Raw genomic sequence first — 15,265 nt, 5'->3', positions numbered from 1 at the left:
ATTTGGTGGCCGAGATGTGCAGGATACTGTTAGCCGCACCATGAAAACCTTGATAGACAACAACCTAGCAAAGCAATACAATTTCACGGGCCATAAGGGGAAAAGAAAGTGTGAGGGCCTTAACAAAACAGGCATTATTTTTCGTAAGTTTAACGTGATTTTACTAGTTTTAAGAACCAATTGTGGCTGCGGGGTGCCCTTTAGGGGTTGATGGGTCAGAATTGCAGTTACCAATGAGTCTTGCATGTTGAAAGAAGCATCTTAACAATTTTGAATGATTATGCAGTTGTTAAATTCCAAGCTATTTGGAAATATCACAGTAACATACATATTAATGCGCAATATTGGTGAATAGTAAATATACTAAATATCCCTTTTTCATGTAGGCCATTTCCATTAGCTGTTGTAATGAAAGTGTGAATCCTTAAAGTATTCTTTATACCCCTAATGTTTATACAAGAGTAGTTTAAAGATTAAAATCTCAGCAAACTGTATTTACAGTAATTTTAGTCTGACTGTTCACCAACAATGGGGGTATAAATATCATCTCTTGTGTTATGTCTGTAATATGGAGTTGTCACCAATGTCGATTTGTAAACATTTTCCATGTAAAAAGACAACCTTCATTTGTAGCTCCACTGGCCAGAGGCCAGCGGGGCTTATGTCATGGTCCTGTGTCCGTCGTGCGTGCGTCCGTCCATGCGTTAACTTTTTCTTTAAACATCTTCTCCTAAACTACTGGTCCAATTCTGATGAAATTTCTCAGGAATGTTCCTGGGGTGAACCTCTTCAAAATTGTTCAAATTATGCTCCTGGGGTCAAATTTGACAGTGCCCTGGGGGTCAAAAATTGAAAATTTGCTTATTTAAGGCCTATTTTGTGAAAACTTAAAAAATCGTCTGGTCCATAACCATTTGGCCTAGGGCTACCAAATTTGGTATGTAGTGACATCTTATAGTCATGTACCAAGTTTCTTCAAATTATGCCCCTGGGGTCAAATTTGACCCTGCCCCGGGGTCAAAAAATTGAAAATTTGCTTATATAAGGCCTATTTTGTGAAAACTTAAAAAATCTTCTTGTCCATAACCATTGAGCCTAGGGCTACTAAATTTGGTATGTAGTGTCATCTTATAGTCCTCTACCAAGTTTCTTCAAATTATACCCCTGGGGTCTAATTTGTCCCTGCCCCGGGGGTCAAAAAATTGAAAATTTGCTTATATAAGGCCTGTTTTGTGCAAACTTTAAAAATCTTCTTGTCAATAACCGTATGGCATAGGGCTACCAAATTCGGTATGTAATGACATCTGTTAGTCCTCTACCAAGTTTGTTCAAATTAAGCCCCTTGGATCAAATTTGACCGTTCCCCAGGGGTCACAAAATTGAACATATGCTTATATTGGGCCCATTTTGTGCAAACTTTAAAAATCTTCTTGTCCATAACTATTTGGCCTATTTCTACCAAATTCGGTATGTAGTGACATTTAATAGGAGTCTACTTAGTTTGTTCAAATTATGCCCCTGGGGACAAATTTGACCCTGCCCCGGGGGTCACAAAAATGAACATATGCTTAAATAAGGCCTATTTTATGCAAACTTTAAAAATCTTCTAGTTCATAATTATAGAGCCTAGGGCTACTAAATTTGGTATGTAGTGATATCTAATAATCCTCTACCAAATTTGTTCATGACTCGCAGATGAGCCCCTATTGATTTTCAGATCACTAGGTCAAATATCAAGGTCACGGTGACCCGAAATAGTTAAATGGTTTCCGGATGATAACTCAAGAACGCTTGATCATGAAACTTCATAGGTACATTGAGCATGACTCGCAGATGACCCCTATTGATTTTCAGGTCACTAGGTCAAAGGTCACGGTGACCCAAATTGTAACATGGTTTCAGGATGTTAACTCAAGAACGCTTATGCCTATGATCATGAAATTCATAGGTACTTTGATCATGACACGCAGATGACCCCTATTGATTTTTAGTTCACTAGGTCAAAGATCAAGGTCACGGTGACCCGAAAAAGTAAAATGGTTTCTGGATGATAACTCAAGAATGCTTATGCCTAGGATCATGAAACTTCATAGGTACATTGATTATGACTCGCAGATGACCCCTATTGATTTTCAGGTCACTAGGTCAAAGGTCACGGTGACTCAACTTAGAAAAATGGTTTCCGGTTGATAACTCAAGAAGGCTTACACCTAGGATCATGAAACTAAATAGGTACATTGATCATGACTCGCAGATGACCCCTATTGACGTTCAGGTCACTAGGTCAAAGGTCAAGGTCACGGTGACTACACAGTAAATGGTTTCCGGATGATAACTAAAGAAAGCTAATACGCCTAGGAGCATGAAACTTCATAGGTACATTGATCATGACTCGCAGATGACCCCTATTGATTTTTAGGTCACTTGGTCAAAGGTCAAGGTCACAGTGTCAAATAACGTGTTCACACAATGGCTGCCACTACAACTGACAGGCCATATGGGGGGCATGAATGTTTTACAAACAACCCTTGTTCCAAACTATATAATTATAAATGGTATTTAATCTTTGTTTAGATTTTTCTACGATTCCTAGTCAGTATTTCTATAGGTTCTAGTCAGTATTATTTTGCAAACATTTAACTATTTTATTGTATGTAGTGCTTAATGGAAACATGTCTTGTTTTACATTGTTGTCTTTGCAGGTAAATATTTAAGTATTTAAAAAGTATCAGTAGCTTTGCATGCATGTTTTAAAAGGGATGTAAATGCTTACCTGAGAGCTACTGGATAATTTAGTTTTGTTGACAGCAGTGAGTTCATTATTTTGTGAATATTTCGTATAGACTGATATAGGTAGCAACAACTGCACCTACCTAATTAAAGGGAGATAAGTTTTTTGTATATTCACGAAAACCGACCCCACTGTAGGTTGCAAAAATACGCGTCAATTACTCGTTGAAAACGTATTTTTAGCAAATACAAAGTACATGGATTTAATAGAACGATGAACAAACTTGAAGAATTTGACCAACATATTTCGCGATCGCGTTGATTTCTTTTTCCGATTTTTTATGATAAGTTTTCATTTTAAATTATTTATTTGTTATATAACAAATTCTAAGTATTTAATGGTGTTATTTAGAAGAAAAATGTATACTTTACATAATAAAAAATAAAAATCTGAAATATTTTGCGCGTATATGTTATGTTTGTTATTTTAATAATTACCTGGTAGAATACAACAAGGGAGGTAACTGTTAAATTGTAAACAACAACAACAACTTGGCTGTAACACTTGAGAAGTTTATTGGTTTGTTTAATAATATAATTATAATACTTGCACCTGTGTATGTTTTTATTTGTTTGAACCCATTGAACTTGTTTTTGTGTAAACATTAAGGATAACAATCGAATATAACTGTTTTATTTATGAAACAAAATTTTACGATTTGTACCAAACTTCATTCGTACCAAATTTAATTTATTTTACATAATTATTGAAAATAACATTGATACAGATAGTCTTACCTATTGATTGAAATTTTGTATATTTTATAGATTACACAGTCACTATGAACTATGAGTGAAGACCTGTAGGAGTATGATTCTGAAGGAACTGATGGCAGTTACAGAGGTACAGACACTGGCAAGCAAGGGGTTATTAAAGAAAATCGTTTCATGAATAGTATAAGTGCTATGTTTTAAAAGCAATACAATTTATGTAATATATATTTTTGGAAGGTATAATTATTTTATATTCTTTAAAAGATATAAGATTATTAATTTAATTAAATGAGCAAATAAGATATTGATTTGATCATAACATTAAGGTAGCGCACCTCTAATGATTTCCCGCGATTTCTTCGAAGGTTGAAGAGCCTACTAGTAGGTGCCGTAGCCTAGTGGTTAAGGCGATAGACTAGAAATCTTTTGGGATATTCCCGCGCAGGTTCGAATCCTGCCGACGACGTATACTTTTTTGCGACGCGTTTTATTTATTTTCTAACGTAATTTGATTTAATATGGCATATAAGCTATATTTATTGTTAAATATGTTGCAATTTTTATGCACATTCTTCAATTATTAAAATTAAAACAACGTTATGGCGAAATTGGGTGATTTACTGTTGAAAATACGAACCATGCATGTTGCATTTTTATTTTTATTTCAAAAAGTAAACGGTAAATCTGTCTAGTTCTTGGTATTTTTGCTGTATGTAGTGTTTCTATAAAAACTAAGTTTCAAATATGACTTAAATGATACTATTTTGAATTTTATGACACTTTGTTTTTAACTGACCCAATTTTTACTTGGCTGAAATCACTTACATTTCATGGCGCTCTTCCATAGATAAAAATTTGTAAAAAATAAATTTCTGTAAAAGAATACTTATTTCATCTTGTTTAAACTTTAAACATCTTTACAGCATCTGTACACACCAACTGCATGCCCATATTTGGAAATTTGAATGAATTATGGCACTTTTATATACCCCAGGGGTGAAAATAAACTGGACAAAAGCCGAGCGTGGGGGTGGTTTTGAAAAAATCGGTATATTTTTTTTAAAAGCATGGAAAGCCTACCTACAAATTTGCATGTAGTTCAGTGAAATGATGCTGATTAAGAAAATAATTAATTAGATTATATTTAGATATGTGCCCATTAGAGGTGCGCTACCTTAATACATAAATATGGCATATTTAAGATGAAAGGAAATTTTTTAACGCATTGACTTGTTTGTGTTTGACATGAAACAATAACTTGTTTGTATATTAAATAAAATATCATACACATTTTCATACTGTTTAAAGTAACTATATACAATGTACAACTAATAACTATAAATAAATACATGTGTTGTAATACATTTATTACAATGTTCTAATACTTTTTTTAAATAAAGATTTCAGATTCAGACGAAACTTTGCCGCCATCTGACAAAGAAACAAAGTCACCTCTTGAGGAATGTGTTCAAGAAGTTGAATGGTCCCAGTCACCATTAGGATATTTTGTAAGTCATGGTGAAGGAAAACATGTTAAAAAGTGTCAAGTGATTTTTAACAGGACTACATTTTTATGCCCCCAAAGGTGGGTATCTAGTGATTGCATTTCCGTCTGTATGTCCGTCTGTCCGTCATACTTTTTCAAATGTCTGTGCTTTGAGGTTATATTTTACTTTTTACATAGAATGTCAATGGAGAAGGATTAGCAGATTGTAAGCCATCATCCAAGTTATAAGACTACATCAATGTTCACTTCATTTTCATCAACATACAGCAATAACATCTGACAGTATTGTGGTCTCATTGGATGCAAAAAAAGGTTATGGTTGTTTTTCAATGTCATTGTTTGCAAATACATGCATTTGGTAATCATATAGTATTGCTTATACATATTTCATCTCTATCATTATCCCCACGTTTTTCGGAGAAAAAGTGGGGATATTGTGATGTGCTTCTGTCCGTCCTTCCATCCTGGCCACCTGCTCCTCCTACACTATTAGCACTAGAACCCTGAAACTTACATAACTGGTAGCTATGAGCATATGTGCGACAGTGATAGTGACGAAATTTTGATCTGACCCCTGGGTCAAAAGTAATGGGGGTTGGAGCGGGGCCGGGTCAGAGATTTTCACTCATTTTTTATGTTATTTTACATTAACTTCTTCATTTCTGCACCGATTTACTTCAAATTGATACTGAGCCTCTCTTATGACAATACGGTCAATCTCAACTATGCATGGCCCCATTACCAACCCTGGGGCGCCCGGCCACATAGGCCACGCCCACCCAAAATTGCCTTTTACTATAATTTCTTCATTTCTTCACCGATTCACTTCAAATTGATACTGAACATCTCTTATGACAATACGGTCAATGTCAGCTATGCATGGCCCCATTACCAACCCTAGGGCACCCCGCCCACAGGGGCCACGCCCACATAGGCCACGCCCACCCAAAATTGCCTTTTACTATAATTTCTTCATTTCTACACCGATTCACTTAAAATTGATACTGAATCTCTCTTATGACAATATGGTCAATCTCAGCTATGCATGGCCCCATTACCAACCATGAGGTTGCCCCGCCCACTCCAAATTGCCTTTTACTATAACTTCTTCATTTCTACACCGATTCACTTCAAATTGATACTGAACCTCTCTTATGACAATACGGTTAATCTCAACTATGCATGGCCCCATTACCAACCCTGGGGCGCCCCGCCCACATAGGCCACGCCCACCCAAAATTTCCATTTACTATAATTTCCTTATTTCTACACCGATTCACTTTAAATTGATACTAAACCTCTCTTATTACAATACAGTCAATCTCAACTATGCATGGCCCCATTACCAACCCTGGGGCGCCCCGCCCACATAGGCCACGCCCACCCAATATTGCCTTTTACTATAATTTCCTCATTTCTATACCGATTCACTTCTAATTGATACTGAACTTCTCTTATGACAATACGGTCAATCTCAACTATGCATGGCCCCATTACCAACCCTGGGGCGCCCCTGGGTCAAACATGCGGCGTGGAGATACGCGTCGGCCTCTGCCGCGCCATTTCTAGAAACCGTCACCAACTGTTTTAATGTGTAATAAGATGTTTTTTATCTGTTTTTTTTTGCGGATTTTAGAAATTTGATTGTTATAAATTCATTAAAAGAAATCTTATTGCACATAACATATTATTTATTAATTAACTTTGGTAAAAGAATATACAAATACAACATGTAGGCAGATATTGCTGATCTCTACGAGATATTGCTGATCTCTACGGTAATAATGATAGTTTCCCGATATCACATACATATATCTAGATATGATTTCTGGGATATATTAAGATCCTTTCTTGTAAAATGGTTTCAGCTCAATTACTCAGTTGAATGAAACAAAAAGAGCTAATTTATTAAAAAGTGATCATTGAAAATATGAAACTTTATATCATGGTTAATAAATTATAATGACTTCATAATGGTTTGATGGCTGGATTCAAGGTCTATATGATGAGTGTAATGAATAATACACAACTGGTTTTAGCCCAATAAATTGAGATTTATTTATGCTATTATAATGGCACTTTGAATTGCACATGGTGTTTGTTTTGCAATTCAAAATTACTGCAGTAAAAATATTGTTTCCGCTCAATAGCTTAACACATGAAATTATATTGTCTATCTTAATTGTCAATGCATAATTGGTTCAAAATATTATCTATTGTTTAACAAGTATAGCTTTACATATTAATTGAAGGTACAGGTTTGTCACTTTAAATGACTTTGTAGTTTGAAATTCAAATTAAAAAGAAATGTCAGCATACAAAAGGCAGCCATAAGCGTATTAGCACATTGTTCTTCATTAGGTTTATCATTAAAAACAATCATTGTTTCTTTGTTCCTGTCATTGATAAAACAAAGAAATGAACTTGGTGAGGGTTGATACGCCTCAAATAGACTAAACATGATATCCCTCCCCAGTGAATTCCGTTCAGCTTAATTGTCATGCAAGCTCAATAGAAGATATGTTATACCTTTTGAAATGTTACTAAAATAGAAATAACTTTAATGTTACATATCATTTTGTTTAGTTTAAAATTACAAATTTATTCTGTGTGCGTATGCTTACCAAGATATCTATTTTCTGCTCTACTGTTAACTGGTATTGCAATAGGTTTTGAAAACAATGAATACATTTTGATAAAAAAAACAACATGTGAAACTAGAACACTTAAAGTTCTTGAGCATATATAATTTGTTTTCCACCTGCCACATTTTAGTAATGCATTATTTGCAGAAAAAAACTGAATTGTTACATGTATTCATGTAAAATTGCACATTTAAAGGTAGCGCACCCATAATGATTTCCCGCGATTTCTTCGAAGATTGAAGAGCCAGTGTAAAGTTGGCGTGGCCGAGTGGTAAAGGCGATAGACTTAAAATCTTTTGGGATTTTCCCTTGCAGGTTCGAATCCTGCCGACAACGCATACTTTTTGTGATGCGTTTTATTTCTTATCTAACGTAATTTGATTTAATATAGCATATAAGCTATGTTTATTATCCACATGTTTTTCGGAGAAAAAGTGGGGATATTGTGGTAATGTGCGTCTGTCCGTCCGTCTGTCCGTCCTGGCCACCTGCTCCTCTTACACTATTAGCACTAGAACCTTGAAACGTACATACATGGTTGCTATGAGCATATGTGCGACGGTGACAGTGACAGAATTTTGATCTGACCCCAGGGTCAAAAGTTATGGGGATTGGGGCGGGCCGGGTCAGAGATTTTCAATCATTTTTTATGTTATTTTACACTAACTTCTTCATTTCTGCACTGATTTACTTCAAATTGATACTGAGCCTCTCTTATGACAATAAGGTCAATCTCAACTATGCATGGCCCCATTACCAACCCTGGGGCGCCCCGGCCACATAGGCCACGCCCACTCAAAATTGCCTTTTACTATAATTTCTTCATTTCTACACCGATTCACTTCAAATTGATACTGAACCTCTCTTATGACAATACAGTCAATCTCAGCTATGCATAGCCCCATTACCAACCCGAGGGCACCCCGCCCACATAGGCCACGCCCACCCAAAATTGCCTTTTACTATAATTTCTTCATTTCTACACCGATTCACTTCAAATTGATACTGAACCTCTCTTATGACTATATGGTCAATCTCAGCTATGCATGGCCCCATTACCAACCCTGGGACGCCCCGCCCACATAGGCAATGCCCACATAGGCCACGCCCACCTAAAACTGCCTTTTACTATAATTTCTTCATTTCTACACCGATTCACTTCAAATTGATACTGAACCTCTTTTATGACAATACAAACAATCTCAACTATGCATGGCCCCATTACCAACCCTGGGGCGCCCCGCTCACATAGGCCACGCCCACCCAAAATTGCCTTTTACTATAATTTCTTCATTTCTACACCGATTTACTTCAAATTGATACTGAACATCTCTTATGACAATACGGTCAATCTCAACTATGTACGACCCCATTACCAACCCTGGGGCGCCACGCCCATAATAGGCCACACCCACCCAAAATTGTCTTTATCCCCACGCTTTTTGAAAAGCGTGGGAATATTGTGGTTATCTCCGCCGTCCGTCCGTCCTGGCCACTATCTCCTACAATATTAGCACTAGAACCTTGAAACTTACACACATGGTAGCTATGAGCATATTAGCGACCCTGCACTTTTTAGCTCACCTGAGCACAACGTGCTCATGGTGCGCTATTGTGATCGCCTTTTGTCCGTCGTGCGTCATCAACATTTACCTTGTTAACACTCTAGAGGCCACATTTATTGTCCAATCTTCATGAAACTTTCTCAGAACGTGTGTCCCAATAATATCTTGAACGAGTTCGAAAATGGTTCCGGTTGATTGAAAAACATGGCCGCCAGGGGGCGTGGCAGTTTTATATAAAGAAAACCTTGTTAACACTCTAGAAGTCACATTTATTGTCCGATCTTCATGAAACTTTGTCAGAACATGTGTCCCAATAATATCTTGGACGAGTTCGAAAATGGTTTCGGTTGGTTGAAAAACATGGCCGCCAGGGGCGTGGCAGTTTTCCTTATATGGCTATAGTAAAACATTGTTAACACGCTAGAAGTCACATTTTTAGTCCAATCTTCATGAAACTTTGTCAGAACATGTGTGCCAATAATATCTTGGACGAGTTCGAAAATGGTTCCGGTTGGTTGAAAAACATGGCCGCCAGGGGGCGTAGCAGTTTTCCTTACATGTATATGGCTATAGTAAAACCTCGTTAACACTCTAGAAGTCACATTTTTAGTCCAATCTTCATGAAACTTGGTCAAAACATGTGTCCCAATAATATCTTGGACGAGAGCAAACATGGTTCCAGTTGAATGAAAAACAAAGCCGCCATGAGGCGGGGCAGTTTTCCTTATATGGCTTTACTGTATGGTAAAACCTTGTTAACACTCTAGAAGTCACATTTGTGGTCCAATGCTCATGAAACTTGGTCAGAATATTTGAATAATAATATCTGGGCTAAGTTCAAACATGGTTGAGATCAGTAAAAAAACATGGCCGCAAGGGGGTGTGGCATTTTTCCTTAAATGGCTATTTACTACAAAACCTTGTTAACACTCTTGAAGTCACATTTATTATCCAATCTTAATGAAACTTGATCTGAACATTTGTTCTAACAATAGCTTGAGTGAGTTTGAAAATGGTTATGGTTTGTTGAAAATCATGGCCGCCAGGGGGGGGGGCAGTTGTCCTTATATGGCTTTAGTGAAAACTTGTTGACACTATATTAGCCACATTTATTGGCCAATCTTCATGAAACTTGGTCAGAACATTTGTCCCAATGAAAGTTTGCCAGAGATTGAATCTGGGTCATATGAGCTCAAAAACTAGGTCACAAGGTCAAATATAAAAAAACATGTTAAAAGTCACTATTTTGGTCCAAAATAATCTTCATGAATCAGCTTGCATTTTTTTCAGAATAGTCTAGTTCCTTTGGCTTTCAGGTGAGCGCCTTAGGGCCTGATGGCCCTCTTGTTGAAATTTTGATCTGACCCCTGGGTCAAAAGTTATGGGGGTTGGGGTGGGGCCAGGTCATAGATTTTTACTCATTTTTTAAGGTTATTTTACTATAATTTCTTCATTTCTACACCGATTGTCTTCAAATTGATACTGAACCTCTCTAATGACAATACAGTCAATCTCAACTATGCATGGCCCCATTACCAACCCTAGGGCGCCCGCCCACATAGGCCACGCCCACCCAAAATTGCCATTTACTATAATTTCTTCATTTCTACACCGATTCACTTCAAATTGATAATGAACCTCTCTTATGACAATATGGTCAATCTCCACTATGCACGGCCCCATTATCAACCGTGAGTCTCCCCGACTACATAGGCCACGCCCACCCAAAATTGCCTTTTACTATAACTTCTTCATTTCTACACTGATTCACTTCAAATTGATACTGAACCTCTCTTATGACAATACGGTTAATCTCAACTATGCATGGCCCCATTACCAACCCTGGGGCACCCCGCCCACATAGCCCACGTCCATCCAAAATGGCCTTTTACAATTATTTCCTTATTTCTACACCGATTCACTTCTAATTGATACTGAATTCTCTCATGACAATATGGTCAATCTCAACTATGCATGGCCCCATTACCAACCCTGGGGCGCCCCTGGGTCAAACATGCCGAATGGGGATACGCGTCAGCCTCTGCCACGCCATTTCTAGTTGTAGTTAAATTATATTTAAATGAATCTAAACGTATTGAATGTTTATTTCATTTTCAATATTTGTCATCTTAATTAATGCAGCAGTACTGTGGGATGAAGTTAAAAAATGTATTATTTTTATATTCCATCCTTTGGTGATCGGAGACTACGAAAACAGGTTAGACAAATCAGGTATTATTGATATATTTAGTGTATATTATTTACATTAGTATGTCCACAGTCCCAATTTTCGAATTATATACACATTTTTTATTACTTAAACAAAAAATTATATGAGCCTCAATCTGGGAAAATGAGCTTTATGCATAGTGTCCTCACAGATAAGCCTGTGCATAAAGTGTCCTCCCATATTAGCCTGTGCATAAAGTGTCCTCCTAGATTAGCCTGTGCATGAAGTGTCCTCCTAGATTAGCCTGGGCATAAAGTGTCCTCCCAGATTAGCCAGTGCATAAAGTGTCCTCCCATATTAGCCTGTGCATAAAGTGTCCTCCCATATTAGCCTGTACATAAAGTGTCCTCCTAGATTAGCCTGTGCATGAAGTGTCCTCCCAGATTAGCCTGTGCATTAAGTGTCCTCCCAGATTAGCCTGTGCATAAAGTGTCCTCCCATATTAGCCTGGGCATAAAGTGTCCTCCTAGATTAGCCTGTGCATAAAGTGTCCTCCCATATTAGCCTGTGCATAAAGTGTCCTCCCATATTAGCCTGTGCATAAAGTGTCCTCCCATATTAGCCTGTGCATAAAGTGTCCTCCTAGATTAGCCTGTGCATGAAGTGTCCTCCCAGATTAGCCTGTGCATGAAGTGTCCTCCCATATTAGCCTGTGCATAAAGTGTCCTCCTAGATTAGCCTGGGCATAAAGTGTCCTCCCATATTAGCCTGTGCATAAAGTGTCCTCCCAGATAAGCCTGTGCATAAAGTGTCCTCCTAGATTAGCCTGGGCATAAAGTGTCCTCCCATATTAGCCTGTGCATTAAGTGTCCTCCCATATTAGCCTGTGCATAAAGTGTCCTAGATTAGCCTGGGCATAAAGTGTCCTCCCAGATTAGCCTGGGCATAAAGTGTCCTCCTAGATTAGCCTGTGCATAAAGTGTCCTCCCATATTAGCCTGTGCATAAAGTGTCCTCCCATATTAGCCTGTGCATAAAGTGTCCTCCCATATTAGCCTGTGCATAAAGTGTCCTCCTAGATTAGCCTGTGCATGAAGTGTCCTCCCAGATTAGCCTGTGCATGAAGTGTCCTCCCATATTAGCCTGTGCATAAAGTGTCCTCCCATATTAGCCTGTGCATAAAGTGTCCTCCCATATTAGCCTGTGCATAAAGTGTCCTCCTAGATTAGCCTGTGCATGAAGTGTCCTCCCAGATTAGCCTGTGCATGAAGTGTCCTCCTTGATTAGCCTGTGCATGAAGTGTCGTACCAGATTAGCCTGGGCATAAAGTGTCCTCCTAGATTAGCCTGGGCATAAAGTGTCCTCCTAGATTAGCCTGGGCATAAAGTGTCCTCCTTGATTAGCCTGTGCATGAAGTGTCCTCCCATATTAGCCTGTGCATAAAGTGTCCTCCCATATTAGCCTGTGCATGAAGTGTCCTCCCAGACAAGCCTGTGCATAAAGTGTCCTCCTAAATTAGCCTGGGCATAAAGTGTCCTCCCATATTAGCCTGTGCATAAAGTGTCCTCCTAGATTAGCCTGTGCATTAAGTGTCCTCCAATATTAGCCTGTGCATGAAGTGTCCTCCCATATTAGCCTGTGCATAAAGTGTCCTCTTAGATAAGCCGGTGCATTAAGTGTCCTCCCATATTAGCCTGTGCATAAAGTGTCCTCCCATATTAGCCTGTGCATTAAGTGTCCACCCATATTAGCCTGTGCATAAAGTGTCCTCCTAGATTAGCCTGTGCATTTAGTGTCCTCCCATATTAGCCTGTGCATAAAGTGTCCTCCCAGATAAGCCTGTGCATAAAGTGTCCTCCTAGATTAGCCTGGGCATAAAGTGTCCTCCTAGATTAGCCTGTGCATTAAGTGTCCTCCCATATTAGCCTGTGCATAAAGTGTCCTCCTAGATTAGCCTGGGCATAAAGTGTCCTCCCATATTAGCCTGTGCATGAAGTGTCCTCCCATATTAGCCTGTGCATAAAGTGTCCTCCTAGATTAGCCTCTGCATTAAGTGTCCTCCCATATTAGCCTGTGCATAAAGTGTCCTCCTAGATTAGCCTGTGCATTAAGTGTCCTCCCATATTAGCCTGTGCATAAAGTGTCCTCCTTGATTAGCCTGGGCATAAAGTGTCCTCCCATATTAGCCTGTGCATAAAGTGTCCTCCTAGATTAGCCTGTGCATTAAGTGTCCTCCTAGATTAGCCTGTGCATAAAGTGTCCTCCCATATTAGCCTGTGCATTAAGTGTCCTCCTAGATTAGCCTGTGCATAAAGTGTCCTCCCATATTAGCCTATGCATAAAGTGTCCTCCCATATAAGCCTGTGCATTAAGTGTCCTCCTAGATTAGCCTGGGCATAAAGTGTCCTCCCATATTAGCCTGTGCATTAAGTGTCCTCCCATATTAGCCTGTGCATAAAGTGTCCTCCTAGATTAGCCTGGGCATAAAGTGTCGTACCAGATTAGCCTGTGCATGAAGTGTCGTACCAGATTAGCCTGTAAAGTCCGCAAAGGCTCATCAGGCATGACAATTTCTACCTAAATTGGATTTTTGTTAAGGGGAGAGATCTTTAAACAAAAAATACAATAAACGGGGAAAGCGTCTTCCCTGATTAGCATGTGCTATTTATTGTACATATATAACCATTTGAAAAAATGGTTTGTCATAAAATGTCATATAAATGAACTTTCATGTCATGAAATTACATTGTGCGGCATAATAAATTAAAAACTCATAACACAATTATGCACTTTAAAATAAAATAATTATATTATTACATTATATTTCCTTATTGAGGTATTTTTTTGCAAAAAGACGCAGTATTTTTCATTATTATCATAAAAAATGTGCATTTCAATTCATTACAGGGTGCAATCCAGGAGGGGGAAGTTCTAAATATCTCGTATACAGCACTGTTGCAGCGTACCAGGTTTCCTTCTCTATGTGAGAATTTTAATATATGTAAAATATGTTAATGCAATCTTTAATTCTGTCATATAAACAAATATATAGTACTTTTTAATGTGGGGTTAGATTTTCTTTCAAAAATGAATATCCATTTATTACCTCCCCTGAATTTTGCAATTTTTATTCTATATTTTAACATTTACTCTTTTACATATAGGGTACAAAGTGTATATTTTCTGATTAGTATTCACTAATTATTTAAGAAAATGTATAATTTGCCATTAATTATGGTGACATTAAAAATATGTGGTGGTTGCTACAATATACAACACTAGTAGAATTTTATGATATTGCAAGGGCAATACATAAACACTACATCGGGCGATCTGGTTGTTCAACCAAATTTGTCAAGACATTATGCCCCAAAACATTATTTCCAAGTTTTGGTATATTAAGTTAAAAACAAGGGACAAGATTGTCACAAAACCAGGTTTTCAATTTGAAAAAAAAAGTCTGATAAAGGGAGACCAACTCAAAATGTGCATTGTTACTGATCAAAGTTACCACCTTGTTTCAAAATCAATCTATTTTTAGTCGTGGCGACCTTGACCTTGGAGATAGTGACGTAATTCTTTCGCGCGACACACCGTCCAATGATGGTGAACAAATGTGCCAAATGATTTTAAAATCTCATAATGAATGACATAGTTATGGCCCGAACAAGCTCATTTATGGCCATTTTTGACCTTTGAACTCAAAGCGTGACCTTGACCTTAAAGATATCGAAGTAATTCTTTCGCGCCACACACCGTCTAATGATGGTGAACAAATGTACCAAATGATTTTAATATCTCACGATGAACGACAAAGTTATGGCCAGGACAAGCTTGTTCCGCCCGCCCGCCCGCCCACATTCGCCAATCTAATT

At 37.9% G+C, this 15,265-nt stretch overlaps 1 long non-coding RNA gene and 1 other non-coding gene across 3 annotated transcripts; both read left to right on the top strand.

Annotated features, from left to right (window-relative positions):
* The first annotated feature begins 8 nt into the window (after positions 1-8).
* On the top strand, positions 9-14,452 carry LOC127863344 (uncharacterized). Of its 2 annotated transcripts, none has more exons than XR_008041026.1 (4): positions 9-143; positions 3,559-3,634; positions 4,905-5,012; positions 14,298-14,452. It is a non-coding gene; the product is annotated as an uncharacterized LOC127863344 (long non-coding RNA). The 2 variants fall into 2 exon arrangements; XR_008041027.1 differs by having other exon boundaries at positions 4,905-11,453.
* Trnal-uaa (transfer RNA leucine (anticodon UAA)) lies at positions 7,911-7,992 on the top strand. The gene has a single exon. It is a non-coding gene; the product is annotated as a tRNA-Leu (tRNA).
* Positions 14,453-15,265: the final 813 nt, after the last annotated feature.

The sequence above is a fragment of the Dreissena polymorpha genome, unplaced genomic scaffold (genome assembly GCF_020536995.1).
Source record: "Dreissena polymorpha isolate Duluth1 unplaced genomic scaffold, UMN_Dpol_1.0 chrUn005, whole genome shotgun sequence".
Lineage (NCBI taxonomy): Eukaryota > Metazoa > Mollusca > Bivalvia > Myida > Dreissenidae > Dreissena > Dreissena polymorpha.
This window is presented reverse-complemented; position numbering and strand designations above follow the sequence as displayed.